This window comes from Rhea americana, unplaced genomic scaffold, assembly GCF_003343005.1.
Source record: "Rhea americana isolate MKP2758 unplaced genomic scaffold, rheAme1 scaffold_158, whole genome shotgun sequence".
Taxonomy (NCBI): Eukaryota; Metazoa; Chordata; class Aves; order Rheiformes; family Rheidae; genus Rhea; species Rhea americana.
In genome coordinates this window covers 175,500-188,109 of record NW_028185683.1, presented here as the reverse complement: position 1 = coordinate 188,109, position 12,610 = coordinate 175,500, and the positions used below count along the sequence as shown (strand labels likewise).

The window sequence follows — 12,610 nt, the reverse complement described above, 5'->3', positions numbered from 1 at the left end:
TTTAAACTTATTTTTAAATCTTTGTTACACAGGACAGCCCTGGGGGAAACGGGTTCTAAACAAGATCCTGGGAACATTTACATATTCGAGACTGGAAACCTGAAGGCTTATTCTAGTTGGAAAAAGACGATCTTATCTTTCATTTACGAGCAAACATAATTAATGAGGAATTCCAAGAACAAATTCAACCCTGGGTTAAACTCTGGCAAACTTACTCAACTCGTGGGTCTTTTCCAATGATTCGGTTTCCAGTCAAACTATGGGGATTCTTCGTCCTCTGAGGGTTGATTTTGGAATTATTCCTCCAAGCTGAAAACACAAATAAATACAAATTAAAGTCTACTTTCATTTTCTTTTCTTCTTCTTCTTTTTTTTTTTTTTTTTTTTTTTTTTTTTTTTTTTTTTTTTTTTTGGGTTACAACTTTTCACTCCCATACAGTTTTCTGGTGGTTCCTCTTTGCATACAAAGCACCTGAAGAAAAACTTTTATCACCCACTGTATGTTTTATTATGAAAACATCCAGGTTGAAGTCCAGTTCTGGGTTTTCTGTATTACTTTTTGAAACTCAGGTTATACCCTATGAGACAAATACAGTAGCTGATATAGATGACTCTTACTCCTGTCACCCATTTCTTCCAGTAAATACTTCATCCAATTCATTCTCATTTCTGTTGACCTATATAGAAATGCATTGCATATTACAATGTAAAATGTCAAAGTTTTCAGGAAAAAAACTTCAATTAGAGATCCACTACAACTCAGTAATAAAACAACGACCTAAACAGAGCAGAAACAGACCCCCAAACCGTTCCTAAAATATGTTTTCTCGAGCCATCTGGAAGACTGAATCTGCAGCAAGCTCCAGGTCAAATTCCACAGGAGAAAGTTCCTACTACACATTCTTAGTAGTTCCTATGCCAAACTTCCAAAATCTTCCTGTCACAAAAAGCAGCACATCCAACTTCAATAAGRGCTATACAGTTGCCTTTCAAATTCATTAAGGTCTATACAGCTGCCATTTACTTACATTGCTTTTCAGTATCTGAGCTCAGTCATTCATTTGACATGTCTGACACTATTGAAGGAGCACTATGGGTCACTGGAAAGCCACTGCGTAATTTACAAAATCTTCTACATTTTAAAGGAAACAAAAATTATATTACTCCCAAAGTTTGTGGAAGAGAGACTACACAGTGTTGGGAGCTGCCCAGAAGCATAGATGGGTTTTTTAGTTCAAGAAGAGAACAAGGATTCACTGAATCTCTGCTTATTTTTCTTCTTCATACATAAACACATAGGTGAGCCAAAACAGGTTCAAATGATGGACAAACTGTTATCAGCTGAACCAGCTCTCCAAGACTATGAATCTATCTGAAAAATGAAAAAAAAGTACCGCTTTATTACTGAACAGTAATGTGTATTAGCAATCTCACTGTAAGACCATACTTCAATAAAGGAACACCATACATTTTATAAGGATGAATGAAAACAAAGATGAATCACAGATGGGGCACAATGTCAACTTCATCAACGTATTTTGTGGAACAGATTACAGTGCCCAGCCTCAAGCAGAGATAAGAAAATAGTAATTATTTCACTGCAAAAAATAAAATAAAATAAAATAAAATAAAATAAAATAAATAAAATACTTCCCCAGCAAGGAAGACAGAAGTCTAACATGGAACACCTGAACTTAAACCTAAGTGGTATTTGCAAGCAAATCAGATCAAGAAAGACAATTCAGATATAAATAACCTAATCACAAATGGCATCAGGCTGGAACTTCATTGTTTCAAGCTCCTGGAACGCAGACTATTCTTTTTTCAGTTTTCACAAATAATCTTTCCTTGTTCTTTTTTGGGGTTCCACCATCTGAACTCAAAGATACTTTCAAACTTCAAACTTTACAAATTTCAAATAAAATCAGATTGTTATTTAATTAAAAGACAAATTAAAATAGCATCATGTAAAAGTATGGATCTCAAAATTTTGCTGTCCTCCCTTCCTAATGGTTAGCCATAAGGCATTACATGGTGTAGWACATGGACAACTGAGTCTCAGCATAAAGAACCTCAGGCCTATGAGAACGCCCTCAAAAATGAAATGCTTTTGCCCCAAACAAGACCAAGATGGGTTTTTCTTATGTCCTGAATTACCTTCACAGTAATTCCTACAGAAATCAAAAGGTTCTCTATATACCTAGGAAACGGAACAGCTAAATGTAGGATATTTTCCTTATTGTGTCAGTTACTTCATTTATTGAACGAATTAAGTTATGCAGGTGAGAATACATGGAGCCATACAGGCACTTTTTGAAAAGTTTACTTGTGGTTCATGAAACTCCACAAACAGAATATGCTTTGGTCATATGCTAAAGAAAATGCAACAGCAAGTTTATTAAGACCGAAGGAGATTTTGATCAGATAGGCACCTTCCTTTCTATAGACTTTGCTGCCTTTCTCACTGGGAGATGAAGGGAGGAGGGGAAGCACACAAAAAAATATTGAACTATTTTCCCAGTCAAAACTCTCAAAGGAAATGAGTGTTGAAATTCTGAAGTTAGTCTAGTAAATGACTTCAGAGAAAGACTGTTAGACCTTCCTCCTTCTATATAGATATTAACCTTATTTTAAAAAAGAGGGAACAGCACATAGGCAAAACTCTAGAGTAGAAATAAAGTCTGCCACTTGGCTCCTATACTAAATGATCATGAGAAAAAAGCAAAATCAACCACCTCACTGACATAATGCAACCTCTGAACTACCTCTGCACAGACACATGTTCAAAAGGCAAGTGGGCTGGCCTATCTAGGAAAACCAAGACACCAGAGTCAGGCAGCTTGGCTTTTGCACTTTGCACCTCAATACCTCCCAAATGGCACAATACAAACAAAAGCAGTGAATCTCAGGTTTCCAATTTTCAGCTAGGAGTTCACAGTTAACTATATGAAGAAATTCAGTTCCTGGAATGAGGACTTAAGTTTTAAGTGCACTCCCCATATACATGGACTCATAGAGGAAGGTGTCAGTAGGTGGTGCTGAAGAACACAGAAGCACTCTTCCTGGATATTCTAGAAACAAACTATGGGAATACCTGAAATGCTGGATTATTTTCAGAATTTTGATCTTAGTGACCTGAGATTAGACTAGCCAATACGGTTGGCCTAAAACTCAGGCAAGCACCTTCCATGACATCATGGAGGTGGAAATCAAATCACTAGCATTCAGAAACCACCATCAACCCCTAGGAGAAAGCTCAGCTTTGGGAGTGCTACTGAAGAAAGTCTTCAAGAAGGCAAAATGAAGAGAGATCACCACCACCTTGGATGACAAATGTGAAAAGCTGCTTTGTTGTGACATGCTTCCCCTGAAAGCATGAAATCTGGTCCTACATTGTGGCAGCAGTGACAGAGACTGAGCTGGACTGGTGAGAAGAGTATTTCAGCCAGAACTCCAGAGATCATTCCTAAGATACAGTGCCCTGTTTGGTGGAAACAGAGTACTCCGAAGCAAGTGAAATTCACATATAGTTGGAAACCAAAAAAATGCTGCATGGATCAGATCCGAGTCAGCCAAAGACTACTGCTTGCTTTCTTCAGCAATATGAACTCAGCTAAGCAAGGATTCTGTGGATGATGCAGTGCACCCCCTCAGTAAACTGAGACCTCACATGCTGCAAAGGTACTGCATCTTATCTTCAAAGGGTTAACCCTGTGCAGAGAGCATGTGGAGAGGCTGAAAAAGAACATTCAGAGAAATAGTTTTAACTCTATAAAACTAGGCCACTAGAAGTCATGGTTGGTAATACAGGCGAACAAAGCTGAGTAGAATAGCACATCATCTCACGTAGCCAGTCCCCAAACCACCTCAAGCATCACTCTACAGCAGCAGGATAGTGGCTGAAATCCCACTGGCATACCAGAAAACACTAATAAGAGAAGCCGAAGGATTGCTGTGCTCTCACACAATGTTCTTCAAAAGCACTCTTTTGTTTGGGGATCTGATTTCCTTGCTACTTTAACACCACCTTTGTCTCTTGCTATGCCCCACTTCTCCCCAAGCTTCCTGTTGTATTTGACATTTGTTGGGCAGCAAGCAGAAGCCTCTCTGTCAGCTAGTTTATTTCCTCAGGTAATATAAATCCATCACTGATCCATTTATAATGCCAGACAAAATACACACTATTATTTGCCCACTGGCTCACTCACAGTATGGCACACAACATCCTTCCCTGAGGTAGGATAATATATATTTGTGCATATACTTATGTAGCATTTGACAAAATGCCATTTGCAGTTACCTCAGACCAGTGATTACCAGCAGACTTCCAACCTCCTCTGCCCTCCATGCACCACTCCCAAAAGATCTTTTTCACCTTGCAAACGAAGGTCCTCTGTCTGTTTGGGTGGTGGCAGTAAGTTGCTGGTTCCATCACTGACTTTGTTGAAGAGTGATAACCTTGAAAAGGTGAAGCAAGCTGCAGCTAACATTTACATGTTGTCCCAATATTTTATTTTGTCCCAAAATTATAATTTTATACATATTTCATCGCAATACAGGCTGGGTTGTAATATATACACATTAGAATGCAGTACACTAGGTCAAAGAGAGAACCTTGCTTCTTTTACTTCCCCTTTAATTTCCATCTCCACCCACCTCGTCTTTCTAGGTAACAGTATTTTCTGCAGTCTGTAATAAATGCAGCCCAAGGATAAAATATTTAAAATAAGGCAAGCATGCTGGCTCAGTCATCATTTGTGTAATGTGCAGATATCAACAGTATCTAGAAGGAACAAAGTGGAATGTCTACAATGCAGTTTGAAGGGAGGGGGGAGTATTTACAGTGACCTCAGTATTACAGTTCACAGTACCTATGAATTGACTGAGGTTAATGGAAGTTCTCCAGCCAGAAGGTGTTTGGATCAAAAAGACATTAGAAATTATTGAAAACAGGAAAAAGCTGCTATGCCTTGTCCGTAAAAAAAATGTGTACTTTGTTACACACTTTTTTTTTGTTTTGTTTCTGTTTTTGTTACACAGGTAGTAATTAAGAACAATCTCTCTTAAGAAGAAAAGAAAAAAAAAACCTCTCTAGCTAACCTTACTTCTCGTCTTTCCAACAATAAACAGTCCTTTCCCTCCAATACTCTGGACATATTCAAATTAAGGAGAGAACGCTTATTAAAGCTGAGCTRTATCAAAAGTGTCAAGATCCTGAAGCTTCTAATAGAGTTCTTCTTTCTTAGTTTGTTACTTTTTGGTTTAAATAAGCTTTTTGAGGGACAGCCACTGAGATCCAATTCCTCTTCTTCCTCCTAAGAAATACACAAACAGGAAATGGACCATAAAGGGGGGGGAAAAAAATAAGACCTTCTTTGTAATGAAACCCATAGCTAATGGGGGCAGAGATTACAACCAACTGTATCCTTCAAAAGCTACAGTCCTTACAAATATGTGGCTCTTGTGGCTTTTCTCTCTTCTACAAGCCCATTACACAACATCTCTCGTTTTTTTCCTACTGATGTAAATGCTTTACATTTAACTATTTTGAAATGATGAATTTTAAATAAGCATTTTAAATAAGTAGTAAGGAAAAAAATAGTATTAGAATAAGAAATCAGTTCCAACTGCCTCAAGATTACCTTCATTCTGAAAAAACGGGACCATTCTGGCTTTACTCTGAAGACATGAAGTGAAAGATGATAAAAAGAAAACCTGGTTTCCAGAACTTTATCCCTAGTAATGTACACACAAATGCCAAACTACATATAAATAAAATGATCTTTCTTGTTGCAAGAGGTGTTCAATTCAAGACTAGTTTATCAAAAGTTTCTTTAAAAAAGAGAAAAACCCTGAATATACTTTTTTTCTTACATTTTCCACCTACCCACTTTTTCTTCTTAACTCAGTAAATTAAAGGAACGACTACTATTAATTTACAAGTGGATCATTAACAATTTTAGCCACTGCAGGCCATCACCAATTTAAAACCTGGCCCTCATCTTTAATTCAAACACTCTGAAAAGGTGTATCTTCATTATGGAGAAGGAGAATCATAGTACAGTTSTCTTCAGAGAAAGGCTTTGGATAAATTAGTTTCTTTAACCTTTGGAAACCTGTGTAACCTGGAAAATGATCCCAAATTCTTGAAATACCTTTTCTGATAAGAGGCAGGAAATTGAAAACTAAGCACAGGTCCCCAAGGAGCACTTGGTCCATGCAAGGTGAATACTGGAAGAGACTTTCAGTTTTCCTGACCTAAAAATGCATGGGTAGGTACAAAGAGGAAAGACTCTTTTAGAAAGCTCTCATGCATGTGGTTAGTCAACAATGGGACCTTCTTCAAAGCAGGAAAAAAATGTCCAGAAAAAGACCTGTAAGATAAATATCTTAGAGAAACCCAAGAAAAGACAGAGCACCCAATACAGGAGAATGTTAGACTTCACCAGGATTTTGGTTTTGCATGCAAGTATTAAGAAATACTAAAGAGAGAATTCTGAGGAGAAGCACTACATGAACTGCCAAGTCCTTCTTKTAAGCTTTGTACTGAGAACTCTCATTTCTTTGCAAATCCAAGCATGCAATTGAAAATGCATGGGACACAGGCTCTTTGGGACAGATACTCTGTTTCTAGCCTACTGACATTTGGCTCTAGGAAAGCAGACCAGACAGCARTCCTCTCTCTCTCCTCACTGGTACATTAGCCATTGCTTTACCTGCAGAGAGAGTAACTGTTCCAGGGATATGCCCTCTCTGGCACAGAGGGACAAAACATCTTGGCTGCCAAAAGCTGCATCACCAAAACACAAAAATACAATGAGGTCTCTGTTCCTGCATATGGATCAGATCCATTTCACTCTGAAAGACCAGTTTAGTATTGCTGTTCTCACTACCAGTCCTATCACCCTCTTTGCCTTCCTATTTGACATGGGCTTCTGCAACTGACCTCAGTAGATCTTCCAACACTKTCAACCTGCCTCCAGGTCATCCTGCAGGTGATGCTATCCATGTGTGTGAGGAGAACCCCAGCAGGAGGTCTGTATCCACACTTGAGCATGCTTTCAGCCTTAAGTAGGGTACTATTCAAAACTGCAGCAGCTCCGCCTAAGCAACTGCAAGGGTAGACAAACCCTAACATGTACTCTGCATACAAAATAGGTACAAGTGGACAAGTAGTAATCAAAACACATTTTAAGCTAACAAAGATGGCAAATACATTAAAAGAAACACCCAAAAAAACCCTAGAAGACACAAGCTTTACAATCATTCAAAACACCCAGAAGAACTTTCAATCTGATGAGATATGAACAAAATTATACAATCCCTTTAATCTGAGACCTTCAGAAGTAAATTCTCAAAGCARTAAGAAGTGTTACCTGACTCAAAACATCTTACACAAAGAACAGGAATATTCATGTATGGCAACGACAAAGATGTGCTACAATATACTACAGTTCAAAAGCAAAGGTACATAACTGAAATTGGTTTTATCGATCATTATACAACCACTTGAAAAAAGGAAATAATATTTGACTTAAGGGGAAAAATGTCACAAATTTCCCAACTTYCTGCTCTTCAATGAGGTACACGTGAATAGTTTATGTAGCTCATATGTTGCAAGAATTCTCCACCTCAGTAGGTTTTAAAATGAAGTAGGATTTCTCTGAAGAATCATATACAAAAAAAAAGTATCTTTCTTTCTCAGCAAAGGAACAAAAATGGAAACAAGCAAGTGAGCAAAAACACCTAAGCCATAAACAACATAGCTTCRATTGTTGTGAATTGAATGTAGTCATTTACATTGGCTGAAGGGGATAGATGAACCTTTTTAATGATGTATGGAAAGAAAACATGGGAAGTTCCAGAGAGAAAAAACAGACACCTCTTTCCAGTAAGAATCCAGCTAAGTGAACAGCTCTTTACACAAGATATTCAGCAACATCACTTACTGGGCAGTTGAATCTCCTCCCTGTTTTTTCACCCAGAAGATATATACATGGTCTGTATGACACCAAAACACAAATAGTATTTTGAGGCACTTCATTTACTTCATTATGAGCCAACATCCATTAACACTATGGAAGAGCAGAAAAGCAAAACCGTAATGTGCTTTACAGTCCATTCTGGACATTTTTTCTTTAAAACTCCTTTGAATAAAGGCATTTATACCCTTTCGTTTGTTTCTTGCAACAAGCATTTGTTCATGCGTGGGTTCCTGTTTGCAAGAATGTATGCAAAAAGTTTCACATTCATTTAGGACTTCATTGACAGAAGAGTCTGTGTCAAAAGTACACAATCAGTCCTGCAAAAATCTCTTTTCCCCTGCTGTTTATGGAACACGAAAGGGAGACAAGACAATATCATATGACTCAGATTTCCATTCATCTATGTCAAGAAAGTCGTTTAAGACAGCCAATGTGACATGTGACTTGCACACAGAGAAAAAAAAAGACTGAAATATTTCCCTGGTTTTCAGAGTTTTAAATTATTGAACATAATCTTGAGATTCACAATCTGTTTGCAGTATGTAAGGAACAAAAAGGCAGAATTAAATATACCAAGTAGCAGTACCTTATACTCTATTTCTTGCAGTTACTACCTGCTCAATCTGAGCCCACACTGTGGTAGGCCTTCTCTGTGTGAAAAGCAAGCTGAGTGAGTCTCACCATGAAGAGCCTTCCTCCTTCAGCTTGCAAGGGAGAAGTACAAGGAGGTGAAGTGGCCTGGGTCCAAGTCGCAGAGCAGGTCTGTGGCACACCCAGCAGCAGAGGGTAGGTTTCCATATTCCAGACCTTTCCTGTAATACCATGTTATCCTTCTGTGCCAGCATCTCTGAAAGCACAATGCTAACTTACCACAACAGCTACGAACACAAGTGGCTTCCACATAGTGGAAGTTGAAAGTTTGGCAGGGGTAAATCATACACCACACACAAAGAAATAACTAATGCTCTTTATTAATCATCCTTTTTTTTCTTTTTTTTTTTTTAAACTGGAATTGCCATTTCCAGCTTGCTGCACAGAATCCAGGTTTTTGCAGAAGAATTTAGGTCAACTCAGCAAAATGCCTGCAGAGCTGAGGAGAACAACACCAGAGAAAGAGGTTAAGGCTGGTGAATATTATCTAAATTTTCATAGTAGATGAGATCACAGGAGGAAGGAGGTAGATGGAAAAAAGGCTAGTAATTCAAAGGGGAAGCTTCATATGAGGGTGGGGAAAATTTGTTTCCAAGGAGCAACAACTAGAGAAACTCACATTGTTGTAGGCTGAGAGCCTTTTTGCTTAAGATCATCCTACCCAAACTGAACAATTCTTCTATTCTGTTCTGAAACTACTCTAAAAATTAGGCAACATAATTATTTATCACTCTGCTGTTCCAGTAAATGTCCAGAAAAAACATCAAAACTTACTACAAGTCATCAAAGGGAATCTTCTTCATAGCATCTTTGTAAAAATACCCATAAGAGGAACAACCTAGATCTTCCTCAGTGTCTTCTGTAAGCAGGAGATATTCATGACCAAAGAAGAGGAAGTTTGATTTAATCAGACCTCTCTTTCATACTTTGTGGCAGGAGCCACAAAGCTTATGCACACTTCCACTCCACCCTGGCTAACAAAATTTATGAGAACAAACCAGGCAATTAGTTTTCACATGCTGACAGATACATCTGCCCTTCACTGTCAAAGCATTACCACACACTAGACCCACGGATTTTGTGAATTAAAAAAGTTCAAGTTGTAAGAGAATCAAGTCCTTCAAAGATTCAAGCTAAACATCACCTTCGCTACCAATATATTGTTTCTGAAATAATTCAGTAAAATAAGTCTTCCTTCTGTGATTTTGTGATTCCATTCTAAGGGTTTGGATGTCTAAGAAAACACCTCTTCCAAAAATCTTAATTAGCTTGTGCTGAGAGACATGTGCAACAAACCAAGCACTCTTGATCCTGTTTAATATGAACCCAAGCTTTGCAAAGGAGGCTCACAGAAAAAGAGCAGTCTCTGTAGCAATCTAAGATACTGCTGGCATTCCTGCTGAAGGAAGCATACTGAGCGTGCTTGATTCTAAGGCCGCAGAGCAAAACCAGCCTGAGCTTCTGCCAAAAGCGACGTGTGTCATGGGCAGCTGTGACTGTTATTTTGCCGGGATAGAGATATGAAGTGGTAACACCTCTTCCTTTCCCCCCCCCTTTTTTTTTCCTCCTTCCATGTACATGTCAACAGAGATACACAAACATGCTCACCACAGTTGGAAGGAGCTAGAGATCCAGTTGGTGCTTACTACGAGAGGCACCATGGGATCAGAAAATTTTCTGGAAAGCATCTGCCCGCTCCATGCAGTCAGAAGAGTAGACTCCACTTAGTTCTCTACCTTGAGACAGCATATAGGCAGATGGACTGCACATGGGTGCCACCTGTGCACAGTTCCTGTCCTATCACCTGGGAGAAACAGGGCCACCTGCTGCCCTACRCTGAGGCAGCTGAAATTAGCAAGGGAAGTTCACTGGAGAAATCCTGCCTTCCCACTCCTTGTCAGCCCAGCTCCAATTATGAAGCAAAGTCTGGAAGTATAGATAACATCAGCTTTTTAGTGAAGCAAAAAAAAAAAGAATAAGAAAAAGAAAAAGAAAAGAAAGAAAGAAAGAAAGAATGAATGAATGATGCCAGTATTAAATTGGCAGTTTTGCAAGATCATAAATTTGAGGTTAAATCTTCCATCCTTTTCATCGCTGTCTACACATACAAGTAATCAAGGAATTATTTCTTGGAATTTTCTTACTTTGTTTGTCTGTGTAACATTACCTTTCACTGCAAAAGATTATTCCTTTCTTGTATAAATTATCTCCCTTTCCAAGGGGAGTTCCTAGCACTAAATCTTAAATTTCTACTTTTCTGCCCTGACAGATCTGCCATCTCCACTGTAGGCTTCTCCTTCTCCAGGGCTTCTGGGAAGATGCAGACTGGTTATCTGCTATTTTCATGGCCTAGCAGAGAATGATGCTGGTACCATATATCCTTAAGGTAACTCTGAAGTTAAAGGACTTGATCTTTGAGTTCTTTTGAACATGTTTAGTGTGCTGTTTCTTTCGGGACTCAAGATGAAATAAAAGCCACAGCTATACCTTACTACTGCCTCTCCCTCTTGAGCAAGAGAGGAGCATATTTTCAAAAGAGATTGCTCTGCCCAGACCCTTAAACACAGTAAAGCAGTGAAAAGGAGGGAAAGAAAAGGGAGGGCTGGGAAGGGGCTACTGCAGACAAGACCAAGAATGACTGAGAGTCATCTGGCTTTACAGTCTCCCAACCTTACTTGCTGATGAGGGGCCCCCTATCCACTCAACAAACTGGTATCTCAGGCTGCAGAAGTGTAATTTTTCTTCCTCTTTCTTTTTGAGGAACAAGACTCCCTTTCTGGTTCTCATTGTCTGTTGCTCTGAACTCAGTAACTGATACAACTGTGGTCAGTCAAGACATGGCATATGTGTGTGTGTACACTATGTCTGGATCCTCAGGAAGGCAGCCTGGTGTTTTATTTTTAAACTTTGGCTCCTGTTGCACAGCACCACATATAATGGCTCCACTCCTGAAGGTTGGATACTCTTCTGCTATCAGCTTTCAAAGAAAAACAAAGCCATGCAAGCCAACACCACCAACTAGAGCAGGAGAAAAGTTCTCTCCGAAAGGTTCTTTTTCCCTCCTAAAACAAGAGATTACAGAAAGATTAAGCCATCAGTGTCATTCCAGCTTCCTGCCCCTGTATTCCTACTAGCTGCAGAATTTTGTGCAAGTCCTGGTACTTGCTGTGCTTTTAGAGATTTCTCTAGTTTTTATTTCTAGAAATGTCATGAAGTTCTGCCAATCCTTCCCTGTTGAGAACCAGACTTTTACGTGGATCAGTAATTACTAGAGCCATTTCTTACAAAGCAGAGGGTCATATTAGGAAATAGTAACTCCTTACCTGAAAGCAGAACTTGCAATGGATCTTCAAGGTCTCAGAAGCCAAAGGAGAATGTCTGGCAGAACCAGACTTGCTAATCATAGGATTGGTGTTACTGTTCACCCTTCCTGAAGAGCCTGCCCTTCAAATGTGTTCCAAACTTAACTTGTATCATATACCTCTAGCCACCTGCAGTACAAGATCATTTTGGCAGTGAGGCTTCACTGTCAAAAAAAAAAAAAAAAAGTGGTTTCCTTTTCAGCTGAGCACAGAGGGGCTATATCTATAGAGTTGATTATTAGAAGAAATGAAATTTTCAAGCAAAAGACAACACAGCTCCTTGCAACCATAGCTGAAAGAAAAGATTTTACACCGAATATGGGAGAGAGATGGAGAGGAACAGTTTGAAGAGAGGAAGTTACCTTCTTATCTTAACTTTACTCACATTTCATGATGGAAGACAGCCACTAATCTCAGCATTACTCACAGGTTAAAATAATCACTCATTCCAAAACCAAGAAACACAGAGGAAGCAGCTCAGACCTCTTTCCCCTTCTTCATTCCTGAACTCCTTTGTTCTCCCATTGTCTTCTAACTCCTCCAATTAGACTACTGCAATACAGCATTCTCAATCTTGAAAGCAGTCTTCCAAAACTGAAACTACAAATTAAG

At 38.9% G+C, this 12,610-nt stretch overlaps 1 protein-coding gene across 6 annotated transcripts in view; it reads right to left on the bottom strand.

The window, feature by feature from the left end:
- ZNF462 (zinc finger protein 462) overlaps nt 1-12,610 on the bottom strand; it is a 92,163-nt gene that overhangs the window by 56,991 nt on the left and 22,562 nt on the right. For 5 of the 6 annotated variants that reach the window (XM_085299950.1, XM_085299956.1, XM_085299955.1 and 2 more), the window contains exon 2: nt 216-309. The gene's annotated coding sequence lies outside the window, so the exon portion shown is untranslated. Of the gene's footprint in view, nt 1-215; nt 310-8,666; nt 8,684-12,610 lie in introns of those variants that run through there. The other variant, XM_085299953.1, reaches the window with a different exon arrangement.